The sequence below is a fragment of the Balaenoptera ricei genome, chromosome 7, assembly GCF_028023285.1.
Source record: "Balaenoptera ricei isolate mBalRic1 chromosome 7, mBalRic1.hap2, whole genome shotgun sequence".
Taxonomy (NCBI): Eukaryota; Metazoa; Chordata; class Mammalia; order Artiodactyla; family Balaenopteridae; genus Balaenoptera; species Balaenoptera ricei.
The window spans coordinates 114,403,051-114,421,878 of NC_082645.1; the positions used below are offsets into that span (position 1 = coordinate 114,403,051).

The window sequence follows — 18,828 nt, forward strand, 5'->3', positions numbered from 1 at the left end:
GTATGGCAGGCAAGCTGACAGCCCTCTGGGGCGCAGACAGCTGCCGCTCAGACCTGGCGGCTTCCACGTCTGAGAGCTGGTAACTCTTAAGATCCAGCCATTCCTTCCTCGTTACTTGCCAGTACGTTACAGAGTAGAGCCTTTGTTCCATGTTGTGCAGCCTTTTTCTTCTCATTTATGTTTCTTACCCAAGCCCCAGAGAACTCGCTCTCCTCCCCTGGTCTCTGTACGCTGTGGGAAGTCTCTGGGAGTTTGGAAAACGAGCTGGGCCACAGGACTGGCTGAGGGAGCCGTTCGTCAGACCATTGGCAGAGCGCAGCCTCGCAGAGACTTGTTTCTCTGAGCCTTTCAGCTTGGAGAGATCTCAAAAGCCTTGTTTTCAAACTTCCTAATTGAAGATTTCATTGCATCCTACTCTTTGTGATAGACTTACACAAACGCTTCTCAGAAGGCATGGCAGACAGTTGCTGCCCTGGGCCTACGAATACGTTAGCGGCTCTTGGGACAGATGGGTCATCTGTTCTGCCTGTGCCTGGGGGGGTCAAGGCACCTTCTGGAACCCTCACGCCCCTCCTTCCCTTGCCTGCGCTCAGGTAGCCTGAGCAGACCTGCCTGCTCGAGAATGCCACTTGGGAGACAGTAGGCAGAGTGGCTGCTGAAGGAGAGGGCAGAGCCAGTGGGAGAGGCGTCACGGGCATGGAAGAGGATAGAGGATCTCCTCTCCTTGCTTTAGTGAGATCATTCTTCGGGGTGTGAACCTCATTCTCACTTACCAGCGGCTGCCTGGTTGTAAATCCAAGGACGCTTCTCAGTGTTTGCTTCCTGGACTTCTGTCCTGCATTTGGCTCTTTGAAGCTCACCTCCTGGTTCTCTGCTTCTCTTCATACATCTCTAGTCATGTCCTGCTGGTCCCTTTGCAGGAGCCTCTTCCTCTGCTCACCCCTTTATGGTTGCGTTCCCTGGAGTCTACCCCACCCTCTTTTTCTCCATCCACACTCCCTCCCTGAATGAATTCCTGTGTTCTTATGATTTTAATTACCAGTCGGATGCTGATGACACCAAAATTAGTTTCTCCAGCCCTGCCCTTCTTCCCAGGCCCTACGCAAGCCTCTCCACCTGCGTCCCTGGACTCCTCACCTGGCCGCCCCATGGTCCTCTCAGCCAGTGCTCGCCGCCCCTTCTGCCCGACACAGTGACCAGTGCCCACGGTGTGCTGCACGCGCTGGCTGTGCTCCTTCCACCAGAGGAGTTGTGTGTATCAAGAGTCAGCCCTCTTTATTCCCATCCTGGCTACGCCAGTTGTACATGTTGTTATAATTATGCAGTTTAACTGAATATTAGGTAAATTGATCAAGTAAGAACATTTTTAAAAGCTGGTGTTTCTGTGAAAACTAAGTTAAATTGTTTGGAAACACTTGATGAAGAAGAATCTCCAAAAATTCTGCTGTTTGGGTGTGACAACTATAGAAGAGTGGGGGAAAAGATCATAAAATTCAGGAGGAATTCTGTACTGAGATTGCTTTGCAGATGTCTAAGCTCTCACTCTTTTAACGAAACAAAAACTATAAATTATACATGATGAATTATGAGTAGTTTATCAGAAAAAAGTATGTAGAAATCCAATTAGCATACCTTTTCAAAAAGATTTACATTTTTTCTAAACGTGAGTGAATGTAGATTTATATAAATTAAGTAAAACAAATGTCTAGTTATGTATGTGTCTCTTCTGTATGATTCCCCTCTTTAGCCAGCTTCTGGAAAAACTAACCCACCACTGAGTGCTTCAGGCACATCAAATGAGAGGGTTCTGTTATACCATTTTAGAAACCTTTCCCCATCAGATTGTTATAAAATTGGATTGAATTAAATATGTTAAATACACTAAACACTGTAAAAGACCATCAGCAATCTCAACTCGCATTAGGAGGGGTGTGGTAGTCAGGGTAGAAGAATGATCACAGTTTCAGATTGATAATGATCTGTTGGCATGTCTTAGAGTCAGAATTTTATTGCTGAAAATAACTTTTTAATTAATTTTTATTGGAGTGTAGTTGATTTACAGTGTTTTCTTTCTGCTGTACAGCAAAGTGAATCAGTTATACATATGCATATATCCGCTCTTAGATTCTTTTCCCATAGAGGTCATTACAGAGTATTGAGTAGAGTTCCCTGTGCTATACAGTAGGTCCTTATTAGTTATCTCTTTTATAATATATAGTAGTGTGTATATGTCAGTCCCAATGAAAATAACTTTAGATACCTGTATTTCATCAGCCCTCTTGATTTATAGATTAGAAGCTGAAGTCCCCAAAGGTTAGATGAGTTGCTTATATGCAAGAAATCCAGATAGCCCACTCTTTGTTCGCTTTTCCTCCATTTACACCATGCTGACTTGAGAGAGAAAAGTTTTCCTTCAAAGTGAAAAAAAAAAACCCTTCAAGTCCTAATTAGGTTCCAGTTAATTAAGGTTTGAAAATAATGGAATTGCATCCTTGGAGCTGATTCCTTGGTTCCCCAGAAAACAAGTGTGTGGACCACAGCTTTAGAAGAAGGAGCACATCAATCTCCTGTAGCAAGGGACACTGGCAAGATCCTTTATAAATCAGCTAAATGGCCCCATTCAGCAGTCCCTGCATTTGTTCTCCTGTGCCTACTGCCTGCATTTGCCCTCACGAAAATCCGTTTTTCCTCAGTACTTTTGGCATGGCCTGCTGTTTGGAGTTGCTCTCTGATGCTTTCTTTGCCCCAGTTCACTATGTCCGCATTTTTGGCGGCAGTCCTAAAAAAAAATATGTCCTCCTACACTAGCCTCAATTAGAGAGGGTCTATGAGAGGCCTCCGTGAGAGGGGACAACATCTGTGTCGCGCTGTACGCCTTTGAACGCAGAATAAACCTGCTAAGCCAGCAGTTTTGCCTTTCCAAGAAATCAGTTTCCTGTGATGCTCTCCAGGATGAGTGAGGTGGAGGACACCAGCGTGGGGCCTGTGTGTCAGGTCGACGACGGACTGGTTGGGAGGTCACAGTGACCGCAGACATGCAGAGCAACTCGATCACTGGGTGATTGCAGGCAGCAGCTTCGGCCAGAGCTGCCTGGCCCATGTCTGAGATAGTGCACCCTCAGGCCGCCGGGCCACCTGAGCTGGCTCCAGTCCCCGGGGGCCACCTGCCTGCCGTCCTGTGTGCTTACCCAGTGTATGCTCAAATATTAGCAAGTTCTGTACGTACTGTGGTGTGAAACAGACTGCGAAGCACTGCCTTCGAGGTTGGTTTGACTACTCCGAGCATCTTTTTTGCCTCGAGGGCGAACCTAGTTCTAAGAGGTCCTAGTTCAGTGAAATGATGCTCCTTTGTTTCGCTGCCCGGAAAGTCAGTGCAGGTGCCGAGTGCATTCTGTGTGCTTTTTTGGTTGGATGAGTTGAATAATATCCCTTGTTTTCTGCTGCCATGTTAAATCTAGAATTGAACGCAGATGCTTGTGTTATTTTATTGATTTATAACACGTCACTCCTGTTTCTTAAAAGGAGACTCCCGTAAAGGGAGTCCCAGACTTTTTTGTGTTTGTAGTAAACATAATCATAATGGCTTATAATGATATGCAAATCTTGAGCTTTGGGGAAGGGGAACCGTGCGAGGCCTCCACCCCCTGCTCTGGTTCAGGGGCGCGCGAGCTCCCTGGCACTTCTGTTCGTGCACAGCTGGTAGCCTGCTCCCTCCTAGGGGTGGAGATGACCCTGCCTGACTCTGACATGATAGGATGACAAGGCCTCGGCTCCTTTTGGAGTTCTGTGCCTGGGCCGTTGCCTTCAGAAAGGATAGCAAGGGAGGATAGTGGGGTGCTAAACAGAGCCCCCAAACAAAAACTTCTTAGGGAATATTGACTGTTGTCAGGAAACTACACCTGCAGCTTTCTGGCGCTTTCTCTCCAGCCCGACCTTGCTCAGTCTGGTGATAGCGCTTAGAGGCCACTCTGTGTGAGGGCTTCTGGAGAAACAAGCATGACTGCGGGAAACTGTGCCACTTCTGGGGTCCCCGGCAGGTGGTCAGGGGATGTGAGTGACTCCTGCTGAGCCGTTGACTTTCTGAATTTAGAGAAAGTTATAGTGAAGAAAATCTGATGTTTCCATCAAACTAAAGGAGCCTTTACTAAATTCTCAGCTTCATCTTATATGATTCCCACCTGGCACGGTTCTGAAGCCCAAACTTCAGGCAGTTTCTTTGAGTGGACTTGATCATAAAGGTAAACTTATTGGTGGAAACAATTTTTAGATACCTTGGGACCCAAGCTGCTGTGGAATGCTATTATGGATGACCTTGGCCTAGCCCAGCCTTTTAAGTAAGGGCTCGGCAGACTTTCTGCAAAGGGCCAGATAGCAAATATTTTAGGCTTTGTAGGCCATCTGGTCTCTGTCTCAACTACTCAACCCTGCTGTTGTAGTGTGAAAGCAGCCAGGGACAGGCAAACAGATGAGTGTGGCTGTGTCCCAGTACAACTTTAAGGACACTGAAATTTGAATTTCATATAATTTTCAAGTCACAAAACAGTATTCTTCCTCTGATTATTTGTGAATCATTTAAACATATAAAAACCGTTCCTAGCTCGTGAGCCATACAGAAAGTAGGTGGTAGGCCACATTTGACCTGTGGTCCACAGTATGCTGACCCCTGCTTAAATGAAATCCAGCTTTCTTACCCAGTCAGCTTTTAGCAGCCCTTCACCACTGCACTGGGGAGTTGGGCTGGTAATAGAGAACACTTGCGCTGAGTTACCTCTCGGGATAGTTTCATGCAATTAAGTAAATTGTTCCTTTGATTAGTATCATGCTTAGCAGGTCCGGCTGGAGGCTAGAAGTAAAGGAATGAATCCGTTTAGCACCAGTTCCCTTACCCTATTTACAGTCAGGTAGCCTTAATTAGCCTGAAGCAAAAAGAGCAGTGGTTCTTAATTTCCCACCTCTGCAAGCTCAGCAGCCTCTTCACAGTCAGATCTCATCCCATCCGCCCCGCCTTCCTGAGCCCACCTGCAGAGACACTGGCTCCGCCATCTGGTAGGAGCCGAAGGTGGGAAGACAGTCATTGCAAAACTTGACTCACAGAAAGCTGTATGGCGTTTCTCCCCCTGACCCCTGCTGCTGTATGTAGCAACGTGTTTTGTTGGATCGTGCATTTAAAAATATAGTTAAGTATGTTTCTGTTCCTTCTCTACAATGCAGTTATTTTTAAGAAATGAGCATTCCAGCTCTCTGCTGTTTAATTTTTGTACAGTATGATAGTTGGTGCAAGGTCAGAAGGATGGGCATAATCATCCTATCTGGCTCTTCCTTGATCTTATTATTTATGTCATCACTTGAGCACAAGAGTAAGCTATTGATCAGGTGGTTGGATATGTTTGTAGACTTGGTCTCTATTTGCTTAGTCATAGAGTCCTCCCTTCAGCATGTCTTCAGAAAGCATTTATTGGGTACGGAAAGCAAGTATGTGGTAGGTGCTGGAAATGAACAGTCCCAGTCCTTAAGTTTATAGTGTAGTGAAGGAGCCGGCAGACCACACAGAAAACGTAAAGTGCTGCGACAGAGCTGTCGCAGAGTGTGGTGAGACTGCATTGGAGAGGATGGGCCCAGTCTCGGGATCAGGGAAGACTTCCCAGCAGGGGCAGTGTGTACACCAAGGCCTTTAAAAGACTTGAGGGGCCAGCCAGGCTCCGAATGCAAGGGGTGGGGCATTTCATGCAAAGCGCTGGTGCAGGCGTGGAAGGGGCGAGGGGTGGCGCCTCTGGGCAGCGTCGGATTGCTCCAGGTCGTGTGGTGTGGCGTGTGAAGAGACAGCAGCTAGAGGAGGGAGCAGGGGCCAGGCCTTGAAGTCTGCAGGAACGGGCTCGGGGAGCCGCGGGCCGATTTCAGATACAGAAGGGACGTGATCAGAACTGTGTTCTAGAAAGAGCTTACTGGCTGTAGTATGGAGAGTAGACTGAAAGAAGAAAGTAAAGGAATCTTATATTCCAAGAGAGAAACGACAAGGGCCCAACCTGAGATCGAGCCCCTGGGGAGAGAGAAAATCACAGATCCGAGCGAGGAAGGAGGATCGGGAAGCCTTGACAAATTGACTGTCCTGATTCGATGTGGAAGGGAGGGGGTGGGTGGTGAGGGAAGAGATTTGACTCAGGGGGTCGGGGTTCAGGTTCAGGCACGGGCATTGATGCAGTGCCACGGACTGACCAGGAAATACCTTAGGATAGGAGAGCTGAGAAGAAAGCAGATGACTTCCGTTGAGGGTCTGTTGAGTTTGAGGGGCCAGCTGGAGACAGAACAGGTCGGGATGTGGAATAAGCATGTGGGCCTAGAGGTCTGGAGGTCAGTCAGGAGGGCTCACCTAGAGGTAGCCACTTGGGAGCCAGCAGCATCGAAGTGGTCCTTAAGCTGCAGAGAAACGAGCTGTAGTGGGGAGGCATGTGGCACCAGACACACAGGAGGGCGAGAAACACTTCCTCCTGCTCTGTTCTTAGTTCCTCCACTCTGTTCTTAGTTAGGCCCCTTTGGTCCCCACTTTTTCCTTAGAAAGGAAGCTTTAAATCAGATTATGAAAGCAAAAGTATATTCTTGTTAATATTTCGGTATATTATGATTTCTTATGAATTTCCCACTTCAGGTAGGAGGGAGGAGTGGTTAGTGTAGCATACATGTAGTTTTTATATTCTGCATTTTAATATTATATAAGTTTTTCCCCGTGTCATTCAAAATTCTTCTAAAACCTTATAATGCCTATGTAATAGTCCATCATACGGATGTGCTCTTAAACATTTAACCTTGCCCCAATTGTGGATTTTTAGTTTCTGATTTTTTGATACCATAAATAGTGCCGTGGCCATCTATGTTCATAAATCTTTATTGTGATCTCTGGTTATTTCTTTAGGACAGTCCTGGAACTGTGCTGATGGGGTCAGAAATATAGACATATTTAAGAATTTTGAAACATTGCCACATTCCCTTCCAGAAAGATCACAGCAGTTTATCCTCTTTCCAGTAGCCTGTGAATAAGGGCACCTATGATGGAAATACCTGTCAGGAGTTCTCTGCCTACATGGGTGGGGGGGGGGGGGGTCGGTCTCTCTCTATCTCTCTCTCTCTCTCTCTCTCTCTCTCTCTCTCTGAGTCAGACTAGGTCTCCTGAAATGTCCCAGTGACTGTGGTCTTGGATTCTTTCTTCATCTTTCCTATTGTTCAATGTGTTACAGCATAGGCTCTTCCTATTTGCATTAGCCATTATTAAAAAAATACTCATAAGGGTTCTAAACTGTAAAATGATAAGAGAGGTGGTTCAGAGCTTTTTCCTAAACTCGGTGAAGTCCAGACTGGAGAGTGATCTCCCGCCCCAAAGTCCTTCTTTCTACTCGTTAGACTCAATAAGAAACCCATTGTATTTGAAATGGTGCTGAGAACTATTGTTGTAGTCTCAGATCCTTGGAGAACATTTGTAACTTCACTAACCTTTTTTGTTGCTCTCACCTCCTGTGTGTAGCTGTCAGGCATTGTTTGGGTTGGCCTGACATGAATAATTAAAAGGAAATCCAATTGAATTAAGACTAAAGAGAACAGAGTTGCTCTGTGTCATCTCTGCCACCATAAGAATTGCTACACTTCTCTTTAAGGTAATGGTAAACAGTACAGGAAGGCTTTTACTAGTTCAGAGCTTCTGGTTAAATGTTGACAGGCAGCGCATCACATCAGCCGTGGAGATAGTTCTAGAATCAGGGAGGCTTAAAGAGTAATTATCACCCTATCAGAATTTTCCCCTTTTTTCCCAGTTACCAGTTTCATTATTATGAGCAAGATTTTCATTTTCATCTGTTCATCTCATTTATACATAAATCCACAGCCAAGAGCCTGTGCTCTCTTGAGCCCTTCAGCCCCCAGGCTATGTAGGATGGCTCTGGGGAAGAGTGGAGCTGAGGAGCGAGCAGCCACAGCCTCCAGCTTTCAGGGAACATGGGGCACAGGACTTCCCAGTCAGAGGGTATTGAAATCTTTCCCTGGAAGGAGAGATTGGTTTAGTAATCACACTTTAATTTCATATGGAATCAGAGCAAACAATCCACATTTATGCATCCCAAGGTGTGGACAAGAGACAGGCTTGAAAACTTGACCTAGTTGTATATAAGTAGCACTAATTACACCCACTTATGTGAGTTGATCACTGTTTTTGGCTTGTTAGCATACGCATAAAAAATAACCTGTATCATTAAGCGTTGGAGTAACTTTGCTGAGCAGCTTGTTATTATAACCCCAAACTTTTCATGTGCTCACTCTTCCTTTAGGCATGTCACATAGTCAATTACTCATAATTTTCAAAAATTGGAAGGAATACAGGTAGTATTATTCTGGAAGTTGTTAAAAATACAGACTCAGACATGATTTCCGGCTCTCACTGGACAGATATTTCTTGAGTTCCTATCGTGTTACAAGTACTACTCATAGTTCTATGAAGGAGCCTTAGGCAGTGGAAGACAAACTTTCCACCCTAAAGTTGCTTAGTGAATTTGTGAAGAACTCTGTGTACTTACAAGAAGCTTCAGTAATATAAAAGCAAGGGCATAGTGAGTTGACACAGGGCTAAAGGAATACCCAACCTGATGGTTCTTAGGTAGATGGGATTAGTGAAAGAAGGCTGCTTGGGAAGGGAAGCCCTGAATCACATGGTGAAAAAAGTGAAGGACATGATTGGTGAAGAAGAGCTGAGGGTCACCGATTGCCCACCCTGTTGAGATTTAAGGGACGTGTTCCATCACACTCCCCTCCCTTCTGAGTTCTGAACCACTGCAAAATAGACACACAAGTCAGACCGAGATCAAAATATTCCCTCTATTACTGATAAAGTTTGGATTAGAGAAGGCAGCTTGAGCCAGTTCAAGCATTTGGAACAGCCCATAAGTTAATGCTGTAAAAGGAAACTCTGATTGTGGGGTGATTAGAGGCAGCAGAAAGTAGCCAGAGGCAGAGAGGGGAATGTGCCCTCTACCAAACTGGGTACCGGGGATACTGGGTACCGAGCCCTAGCGTGGCCTTCACTACTAGGTGCCCTCCAGTGCAGTGGCTGCCAGTGGGGACCAGTAGCTGATGTTTCTGCTCTTGGTCAAAACGACCAGAATAGATCCTCAGCAGAACTCCGAAGACTGCTTTTTATATAACTTTAGAAAGTAAGCGTGGCTCCTACTCCACCTCTAGAAGCTTTTCACTTGCCTTCTGGTTCTTTCTGCTTGCCTATTATCCAGGCTCATTTCTTATAGAAGGGAAAAGCTCTACCACCACCCCTGTAAACCTTTCTTCGTTTCCAGGAAGCTGAAGACTGAAACTAAATCCTGCTGCAGAGAAGCTTGCATTGGCCAGCCCATCCATCCCCCTCCCGCTTAGGGCTCCCAGAGCACTTTATTTATACCTGTCACCTGTCTTGATCACATTTTCACGTTGCCTGGTCGTTTTCCATTTGCTTCCCTGTCTCCTTCTCTAAAACTGTAAGTTCCCTAAGGGTAAGGACAGCATCTGTTCACCGTTATATCTCCAGCCCCTGCCCAGTGCTTGTCGTTAAGGGTGTTTCAAGGTCTCTTAAGCATCTCTGTACATACTGGTCTTTTTAAAAGGACGACGGCAGCTGTGATCTGGGAGAAGGACTGTAGCTCTAGAAGAGAGGTGCGCTTATGTAAGAGAATTAAATGCTTATCATGAATCAGAGAGGTTTCCTCCTCTTTTGAATAAAAGGGTTGGGTATTTGATTACTTGCCAGGGCATACAGGGTTTAGGACGGGGTGTAATGAGGACTTTCTCAAGGTGGAGCTGCCTGGACAGGTGTGAGGAGCCAGGAAGCTTTAGCACCCCAGGGGGCTGGCAGTGCTTCTAAGGCTTCCTGAGCACTTCTGTGTTCACCTCTGTATCCTCAGACCAAGCTGTGCCCCTCGGGGAGCCCGGCAAAAGAGGCTCTCCAGGGGAAGGCAAAGAGACCCCCAGTGTGCCCCCCCCGGAAATGGAGATGCTCAGGCTTGTCGGAGACCGGATTTGCCGGCGTGGAAAGGTGGGCAAGGCACCAAGCCCCTCCACCTGCCTCTTGAAAAGAGTCCTTCTGGGGTGAGCTAACATCAGCCGCCAGCCACCCTTCCCCCATGGTGAGATGGAAATGATCTGTATACCATGGTGGGATCCCCAGCCTAATTCTCCCTCTGTGAATTCTGATCAGAGCCTGCTTTTGCTTCTAATGGAAATGATTTCCACAAGACAGAGTTTCTGTATTAGTTGCTGCTGGGCTGTCTGAGAAGAGAAGAGAACTCACATCACAGCTGGGGTTGAGATTGTGCCCAGATGATTCAAACTTGAGTCCCTAGCATTTCCAGGGGGCAGTGAAGTGAGACAAAGGGCTCTCACCCTGACAAGATGATATATAAGAAACTTCTGGGGGTCGAGCGGGGCAGTGGCCTGTGCCTCCGTTCTCTCTGTGATGCGAGCCTTTCAGGTAAGTGGCTTTGACAGACGGAACAGATTTGGCTCCTCCAGGGCCCTGGCTTTTGGGTAATTGTTCTCCTGATTAGGAAGCTCTTGGACTCTCCCCTTGCTATTCACAGGACACTCTGCACGTCCTCGTCCTGCCCCCATGTCACGTCCTGCCCCCATGTCACACCCCACGTCACTTGAATGTGAGCCAAACAGCTACGTAAGAGACATGGAATCCTTTGACGTTAGTAAAACCTGCACTGGGGAAAAGGAACCCTTGCAGCTGATGCTTAGATTTCAACCATGACTGCCTCTTGGGGCAGGCCCAGTTGATTCCGATTTGCGTGGTTCTGCAAGCCGGGGGCTCTGCCGCTGTTCTGTTAGCTGTCTGTCCTGAACTCCGCTGCCGGACTGAGTTCCCCCAAATGCTGCTTTCACCTGTCACTCAAGAACCTGCAGTCTCCTTAAGCAGATTTCATGGATAGTGAGATTTCCATTAATATTCTGGGATGAGATATAGGATTGCTAGGTTTTATTTTGCCAAACAAGAGCATTTTCTTTAAAAGCCAGTTACCGTCTACTTCCTCCACGATTTTATAAATGAAAACATTTTAGCACCAAAACAAAGGAAGACTTAATTTCACCGTTCAGGGCAGTCTCACATTGACTTGGTTGAGCTTTGTGGAAAACCTTTTTCTCATTTTGTTGATCTCAGACCAGCGTTTGCGAGCTGCTGGATTGTTCCATCGGATCCAAATGCCCCCTGGCTCTGGAGGCCCTCGGTGATGCGGCCGGTGTTCAGTGTTCCCCGTTTCCCACCCACCCGTCTCCTGTACTCACTTGTCCTTCCCTGCCTTCGCATGGCCTGGGCCTCCACTTCGCTCCCCCCAGCAGGCCCCCCACTTCTTCCAGAAGCCGCTTCCGACAGGCTGCCTCCTTCTCCACGTATCTCCTATCGGTGCCTGATGCAGTACTGCCTGGGTTTTCATTCGCATCATTCTGTGGTTCTGTCTCTTTATTCCCTTCCCTCCCTCCCTGCCCGCGTTCTTGAGTATCAGCTGTGTAGAAGGCAGATACTTCGCTGCAACCTCTTTCTCACTCATAAATCTACGGTGTTGGTACAGAAGCGGCATGCTACAAGCTGCTCCTAGCACTCAAATTGTCCCCACGGTCAATGGGTGCTCCAGGAAACTGTGCCCATAGAACTTGAAGATGTGGCCCTGTTTGTTATTACTCAGGGAATTCCTACGTTTTTAAAGAATGGTATCATTATAACACAGTTGTTTGTTTTGTACTTCTTTCATTCCCATTTTAAATGGCACGTGACAGACATTTTTAACTAAAGAGAATTTAAGAGCTTTAAAAGTATTTTATACCTTTAGAACATCCCTTTTGACTGATGTTTTCAATTTCTCACATTAAAAAAAATATCTACTAGGCACAGAGTACTGTGCTAGATATTGGTACAAAGAGATTAGAACATGGTCCCAGCCCTCAGAGTAGCTTAACGTCTCTCATGGACAGAATACAGACACAAAGAGAGCAAGCGGGTGCACAGGAAACGTTGAGTTTGGGCTGAGTGTGGAAGTGGCTGCTCTGGTATTTTACCTGGGGACACTAGCTATGATTTGAAGGGGCCACGTTAAAAGTCAATGAGAAACAAGGTCATTCTGTTTTTAAAAGTTTTCTCCTGTACAAAATAGCAATTAGCAATTTGCTGTAAGAAAACACTACAAATACTGAAAGCAAATTAGAAAGTATTTAATTGCCCTTGAATTTTGAACACACCACCCCTGGGGCCGGGGGTGGGGGGGGGTGCGGTATTAAAAGAAATGTGCCAGAGTGGGAGGAAATGAGTGCAGACCTGAAGGACAACACCCAGGGAGGGGATCCCAGCAGGTTTCTTATCTGCTTGTCAGCATTAAATTGGCAGTCCCTTAAATAAGAAAGTTTGCTAATGAATAACAGTCTACTGGCTTTGAAGTACATTTGAACTGGGAGCTGTTTCTGAGCTCTGAGAATGCCAACCTGATTTGCTACAACGAGTTTTGCTCTGGGAATTACAAGGAGCTCTCCCTTCATTCTCCTGTCCTCCACCCAAGCCAAGTCCTGGGACTTAGCTTTTCCTGCAAGCTTCTGTCCAGCCAAACTTGCAGTCTTGCTCGCCTCCCCGGCTGGCCTGCAGGAGCACACTTCTGAGCTCAGAGGGGAGTAGAGCTCTGCCTGAGCTTCTCCCTGCCCTCCGCCCGCCTGGCTGTCCGGCTTCCAGGCCTGGATTCCTGACTCCTTGTTGCCGAGGACTCCTTCTTGGTCCCTGTGGAGATCTGTCCTGTTTGCCCAGAGGCCTAGCTCGGAACTCGTTTGGGGTACATGCTTCTGCTCCAGACTCTGCCCCAGGCCCAGACTCAGCTCTCCTATGGCCGCCAGCTTCAAGTCAGTGACAAGAGCTTGTAGAGCTTGTGAGCATGGGCCTGGGACAGGCCGCCTGGGCTCCGATCCTGACTCTTTTGCTTAGCTGTGTGACTTTAACTTTTCTGTGCCTCAGTTTCCTAAGATAAAAATGAGTAAAATGAGGTAACATGTTTCAGAGGTAACCGTCGGTAAAACGGAGATGATAATAGTAACTATGCCATGGGGATGTTAGGTTAAATGAATTGTACCCATAAAACACTTAGAACAGCCCCTGACACGTAACACCAAATGGATGTTAACTGTGTGCCCAGATGCTGAGAAAGGCCCCGTTTCTGTCCTCACAGAAGAGCCGCCTCTAACAGGGAAGAACCCAGGAAGGGCTACAGTACAGGCCACCAGCAGCAATGGCCTGGAAAGACTTCAACTCATTTGGGATCCGTCCGGTGGGTCTGGATGGAGGGGAAGGATTTGAAGTGGAGGTGCGGGGGCGAGGAAGGGTGGGCCCCTACTGCTTGGCAGCGGCGGGTGAGGGGCGGTCTGGTCTGATTGGGTGTGTGGAGGGAGCACCGCGGTAAGGGACGAGACTGGGGGTGTCTTGAAGCACTCAGCAGTTGGTACTGGAGTCACAGGGAGAGCAGGCAACATTTGTGAGCAAAGAAGGGAAGGAAGTAGAGTCACGCACTACACTCCATGTCACTCAAATAAGAGACACAAAACATTCCCTTTGAACAGACATACCACAGTTTACATAACCCTTCCTAATGTGGCCACCGTTGGGTGGCTTTCAGTTTTTGTTATTATAAGTAACACTGCAATTAATATTCTTATGCATTCTTAATCAAAATTGTTTTGGACTATTTCCTCAGGAATACATTCTTACAACGACCGTATTAAAGGGAATAACTATTTTTCTGCGATACTTTCTCTTTTTTCTTAACTTTTATTGTTGTATTATAAAAGTAATACACATTTGGGACTTCCCAGGTGGTCCAGTGGTTGAGACTTTGCCTTCCAATGCAGGGGGTGCGGGTTTGATCCCTGGTCGGGGAGCTAAGATCCCACATGCCTCGGAGCCAAAAAACCAAAGCATAAAACAGGAGCAATATTGTAACAAACTCAATAAAGACTTTTTAAAAAATGGTCCACATCAGGGCTTCCCTGGTGGCGCAGCGGTGGAGAATCCGCCTGCCAATGCAGGGGACACGGGTTCGAGCCCTGGTCCGGGAAGATCCCATGTGCCGCGGAGCAACTACACCCGTGCGCCACAACTACTGAGCCTGTGTTCTACAGCCCGCAAGCGACAACTACTGAAGCCCATGTGCCACAACTACTGAAGCCCACGCGCTTAGAGCCCGTGCTCCGCAACAAGAGAAGCCACCGCAATGAGAAGCCCGCGCACCGCAATGAAGAGTAGCCCCCACTCGTCGCAACTAGAGAAAGCCCGTGCGCAGCAACGAAGACCAAACACAGCCAAAATAAATAAATTTTTTTTAAAAATGGTCCACATCAAAAACTCTTAAAAAAAAAGTAATACAAGTTTGTGTTATGAAAATTTTAAATTAACAAGTAAGCCCAAAATAGCCATCAGTCACCCATCACCTAGTAATAACATTTTTCTAGGTGTCCTAAAGCATGTACATTTTTTAGAGCTTTTGACACAAGCTGCAGGATAATTTTCCAGAAAGGCTAGACTAATTGAGGCTTTCCCCAGCAGGGAACAATAGTGCATTGTCACTGCCTCTCACCAAATTGAGAGTCTGTGGGTTCCATTTAATCTTTGTTAATATGGTAGGTTGGAAATGGTGTTTTATTACTGGGTCAGCTTGCATTTGTTTTACTGCTTGTGGGTTCGATCAACTCGAGTTGTTTCTTTGCCATTTCTGAGAGAGGGAGAAACTTCCTTCTGCGGTCACTAGTCTCCTAACACCTTAAGCCCTAGACCCACCAGCCACATTTTTAGCCAGAATTACTTTTTTTCCCAACTAAGGTATAATTTACATACAGTAAACTTCACTCTTTTTAGCATACAGTTCTGCAAGCTACACATACCACAATCAAGACATAGAACAGTTCCATCACCCCAGAAAATTCCTGCACGCCCCTTTGTAGTCAACCCCTCTCCCCTACCCTCAGCCCCTGGCAACCACTCCTGTTTTCTGTCCCTGTAGTTTTACCTTTTCCAGAATGTCAGGTAAGTGGAATCAGACAGTTGGTAGCTTTTGAGTCTAGCTTCTTTGACTTAGCATCATGACTTGAGGTTCACGCCTGTGTTTTGTGTGTATCACTGTTCTTTCCTTTTTATTGCAGAGTATAAATGTATACATGGTATAGATGTTCCACAGTTCATTTGCCCATTTGTCAGTTGAAGGATATTTGGGTTGTTTCCAGTTTGGGGCGATTATGAATAATGCTGCCATAACATTTGCCTACAGGGTTTTTTTTTTTTGTTTTTTGTGGTTTTATTAGGGAATTCCCGCATCTTATTATTATTATTTTTTTAAATTTGTTTAATTAATTTATTTTAATTTTGGCTGCATTGGGTCTTCGTTGTTGCACACGGGCTTTCTCTAGTTGCAGCGAACAGGGGCTACTCTTCATTGCGGTGCACGGGCTTCACATTGCGATGGCTCCCCTTGTTGCGGAGCATGGGCTCCAGGTGCGCGGGCTTCAGTAGTTGTGGCACGCGGGCTCAGTAGTTGTGGCTCACAGGCTCTAGAGCGCAGGTTCAGTAGTTGTGGCTCATGGGCTTAGTTGTTCCGCGGCATGTGGGATCTTCCCGGACCAGGGCTCCAACCCATACCCCCTGCATTGGCAGGTGGATTCTTAACCACTGCGCCACCAGGGAAGCCCTGCCTACATGGTTTTGTGTGATGGTTGTTTTCATTTCACTTGGGTAAATACCTAGAAAAGTTTGGGTCATATGACAAGTGTATATTTAACTTTATAAAAAATTACCAAACTCTTTTCCAGAGTGGCTATGCCACTCACCAGCAAGGTACAGTAGTTCCAGTTTCTTTACCTGCTTATCAGCACTTGGTATTATCAGGGTTTTCTTGTTTGTTTGTATGTTTTAGCCATGCTAATAGGTGTGTAGTGGTGTTTCATTGTGGTTTTAATTTGCATTTCCCTAATGATGTTGAGCATCTTTTTCATGTGCATATTTTCTGTCTGCATATCTTTTTTGGTGATGTGTCTCTTCATATCTTTTGCCCATTTCTTAATTGGGTTTTTGGTTTCTTATTACTGAGTTTTGAGATTTCTTTTTATATTTTAGACATAGATCCTCTATCAGATTTGTGATTTGCAAATATTTTCTCCCTGTCTTTGACTTGTCTTTTCATTCTCTCTGGCTTATTTTTTTATACTCTTTTGAAGAGCAAAAGTTTTACATTTTGGTAAAGTCTAATTTATTGAATTTTTTTTATGGATTGTGCTTTGGGTGTCACGTCTAGGAAATCTTTGACTAACCCGAGGTCACGAATATTTTTTCCTATGTTTTCTTCTGGCAATTTTATAGTTTTAAGATTTACATTTAGGTTCTCCACTTATTTCCTAGCCCCAGAAGTTTCTTTTAGAAAACGGTTCTATTAAAGAGACAGACACACCTGAGTAGCTTTGGTATGGAGTCAGTCCTAGGCGCCTACGCAGGCATGGTGCCCTCCAGGAACCATCTGGAAAGGAGGTGTGGGCATCAGAAGCTGCCCAGGACTGGCTTTTAAAGCAGATAGTAGGCTTCTCTGGCTTAAGACTTGGCATAAAAATGAAGATTGTATCCTTTAAAGGAGGGTGAGGATGATAAGAGAATAACCTCTAAACTTTCTAGATAAATCCTGCCGACTGCTCCGCAAAGTCAGGACGGTGACTGATGCCAAGCCCAGGACTTTGTCGATTACACGCAAACACCCATGTCGGTGACTCACCCAATCATGCTTTAATCTCATAACCAAGAGGCTTTCAAAAATTATAGTCAACAAGGCAGCTTGCTAGTTGTGACTGCCATTGGAATTGGGTTTTCCTCAGAACAGCTGGAGTGTAATGTGGTGGGAAGAAAGCCTGATGTGGGTGAAGGGCCAAGGATTGCTTGCCTGGGAAGGATGTGCAGCTAACGTTTGATAGAAATCTGTGAAATGACCGACCTCAGCCAAGCTAAGTAGAGGCCTGCCATCTTTCATCCATGGGAAAATACGCTGCAGCAAAAGTATTCAGAAAACAGCACTGATTATCCGCTTTGTGTCCGTCATTGCAAGACAGGTAAGACACAGATGGTCCAGAGCATGCTCCGTGCTGGGCTGATAGGAGCCGAGAGAAGATTCCTGTTCTAGTGAAGGAGAGCACTTGAGAGCAGGTTGGAAATGGTTTCTCCAAGGATGTTCCAGGCAGAGCAGTGCAAGGGTTTGGTATGTTCTGGGATGTGCAGGCCTTTGGCATGGCCGTGTCACAGGAAGTGCTCACAGAGGCAGTGGGAGATGTTATTGGAAGTGGAACCAGGGCCAATCTTGGAGGACCTTGTTTGCTCTGCCCTGAGATATGAGTATTTTCTTGAATTCAGATTGGTACCAGTGAAGCATTTTACATATGGAAGTGATGGGATAGGACTTTCTTTTTAGAAAGATCTCTCTGGAGGCTCTGTGGAGAATGAATTAGAAGGGGCCAGTTAGTGGTAATCTAGGTGAGATCGCTAACCTGAAGTCATACAGCTGACAGGAAGCCACAGGTGAGAAAGACACTGAGGAGGTAGAATCAGAACCCAAAAAGGGAGGGGGGTGGACACATGGATGGATACTCCTGGGTTTCTGACTGGCAAGCGGGGTGGCGGTGGTGCCACCCAGGACAGTGCCCCCCCCCCGCCCCATCGCAGGAGGAAGAGCAGGCGTCAGCTGGGGACCCTCTGAGCTTGAGGTGCCTGGCGCCATCCTGTTAAAGGCCGCAAGGTGGCCGGCCTCGGAAGTCTGGTGTGCCTCTGCTACCGCACCTCAGGTTCTCCCTCCACTCAGGGTACATACGTGTTCCTGGAAGCATCAGAAACACGTGTGCCTTCCAAAGTACACTAAGCAGGACTAGAAACACGACATAAAGGCTAGTGAGAGAGGCGGCGTGAGCGCACACGGGGACGGAGGAGCAGCACGTGGCACAGCACGAAAGCCTCTGTCCCCCCACCGTGAGCCAGGTTGCCAGACAGCGCCTCCCTTGGGCACGGGGCTGGAGGAGAGCAGCCATCATCAGCTCTCGGCCTCCCCCCACCCCCTTACCTTCTCCTCTCTCTTCCCAGACAAGCTCTTCTCATTTGTTTAAAAAAAAAAAAGAAAAAGAGTGAATTCACTCCCAGTCCTTTTGAAACCCAACATGTCAGTGATAGATGAGGCAGTATTCTTTAACTTCAGAGGAGAAAAAGTGAGTGAGTGAATGCGAGCCAGGGCAGTTGAAAAGTCCAAGGGAACAGGAGACACATGGGGTGACCCCGCCGTCAGGAGGAGCGCCCTCAATCCCACCCCTGCTGGTGCCATGCAAAGGCACAGACAATGCCACTTTCAATAAATCATGAAGGATCCTGAATACCCATTTTTGTCTGTTTTCAATGGACCTTGGGGATATTGCTTAAGATATGGCCAGCCATTTGTGCTGTGTTCCCAGCTACTCAAAGGCTCGAAGTCAAGTGCTCTCTCGACTATATAATGGAGGCTTTGCATAGGGGATTTTGGGGGAGATTTTTTCAGATTTCCATAGCTAGTCATAGTAAAGGTGACCTCGTGGGTAGTGTGGGCCATTGTCACCCTTCAAACATCCATCCTTTGAGTGATGCTGAGCTTTGTGGGGTATCCATGCAGTGCCTAATTCGATCACACATCTGACCCCTGCCTCTTTTTGGCACTGTCCCCTTCCCTGTGCTCACTGGGCTGCTGGAGGCCGCTGCACAAACCCTGGCTGTCCTCTGGACGCATTCTCTGC

General features: G+C 46.7%; 1 protein-coding gene across 7 annotated transcripts in view; it reads left to right on the top strand.

Annotated features, from left to right (window-relative positions):
• The window catches only part of DIS3L2 (DIS3 like 3'-5' exoribonuclease 2), a 371,579-nt gene that overhangs the window by 297,956 nt on the left and 54,795 nt on the right, over window positions 1-18,828 (top strand). The window lies entirely within an intron of this gene.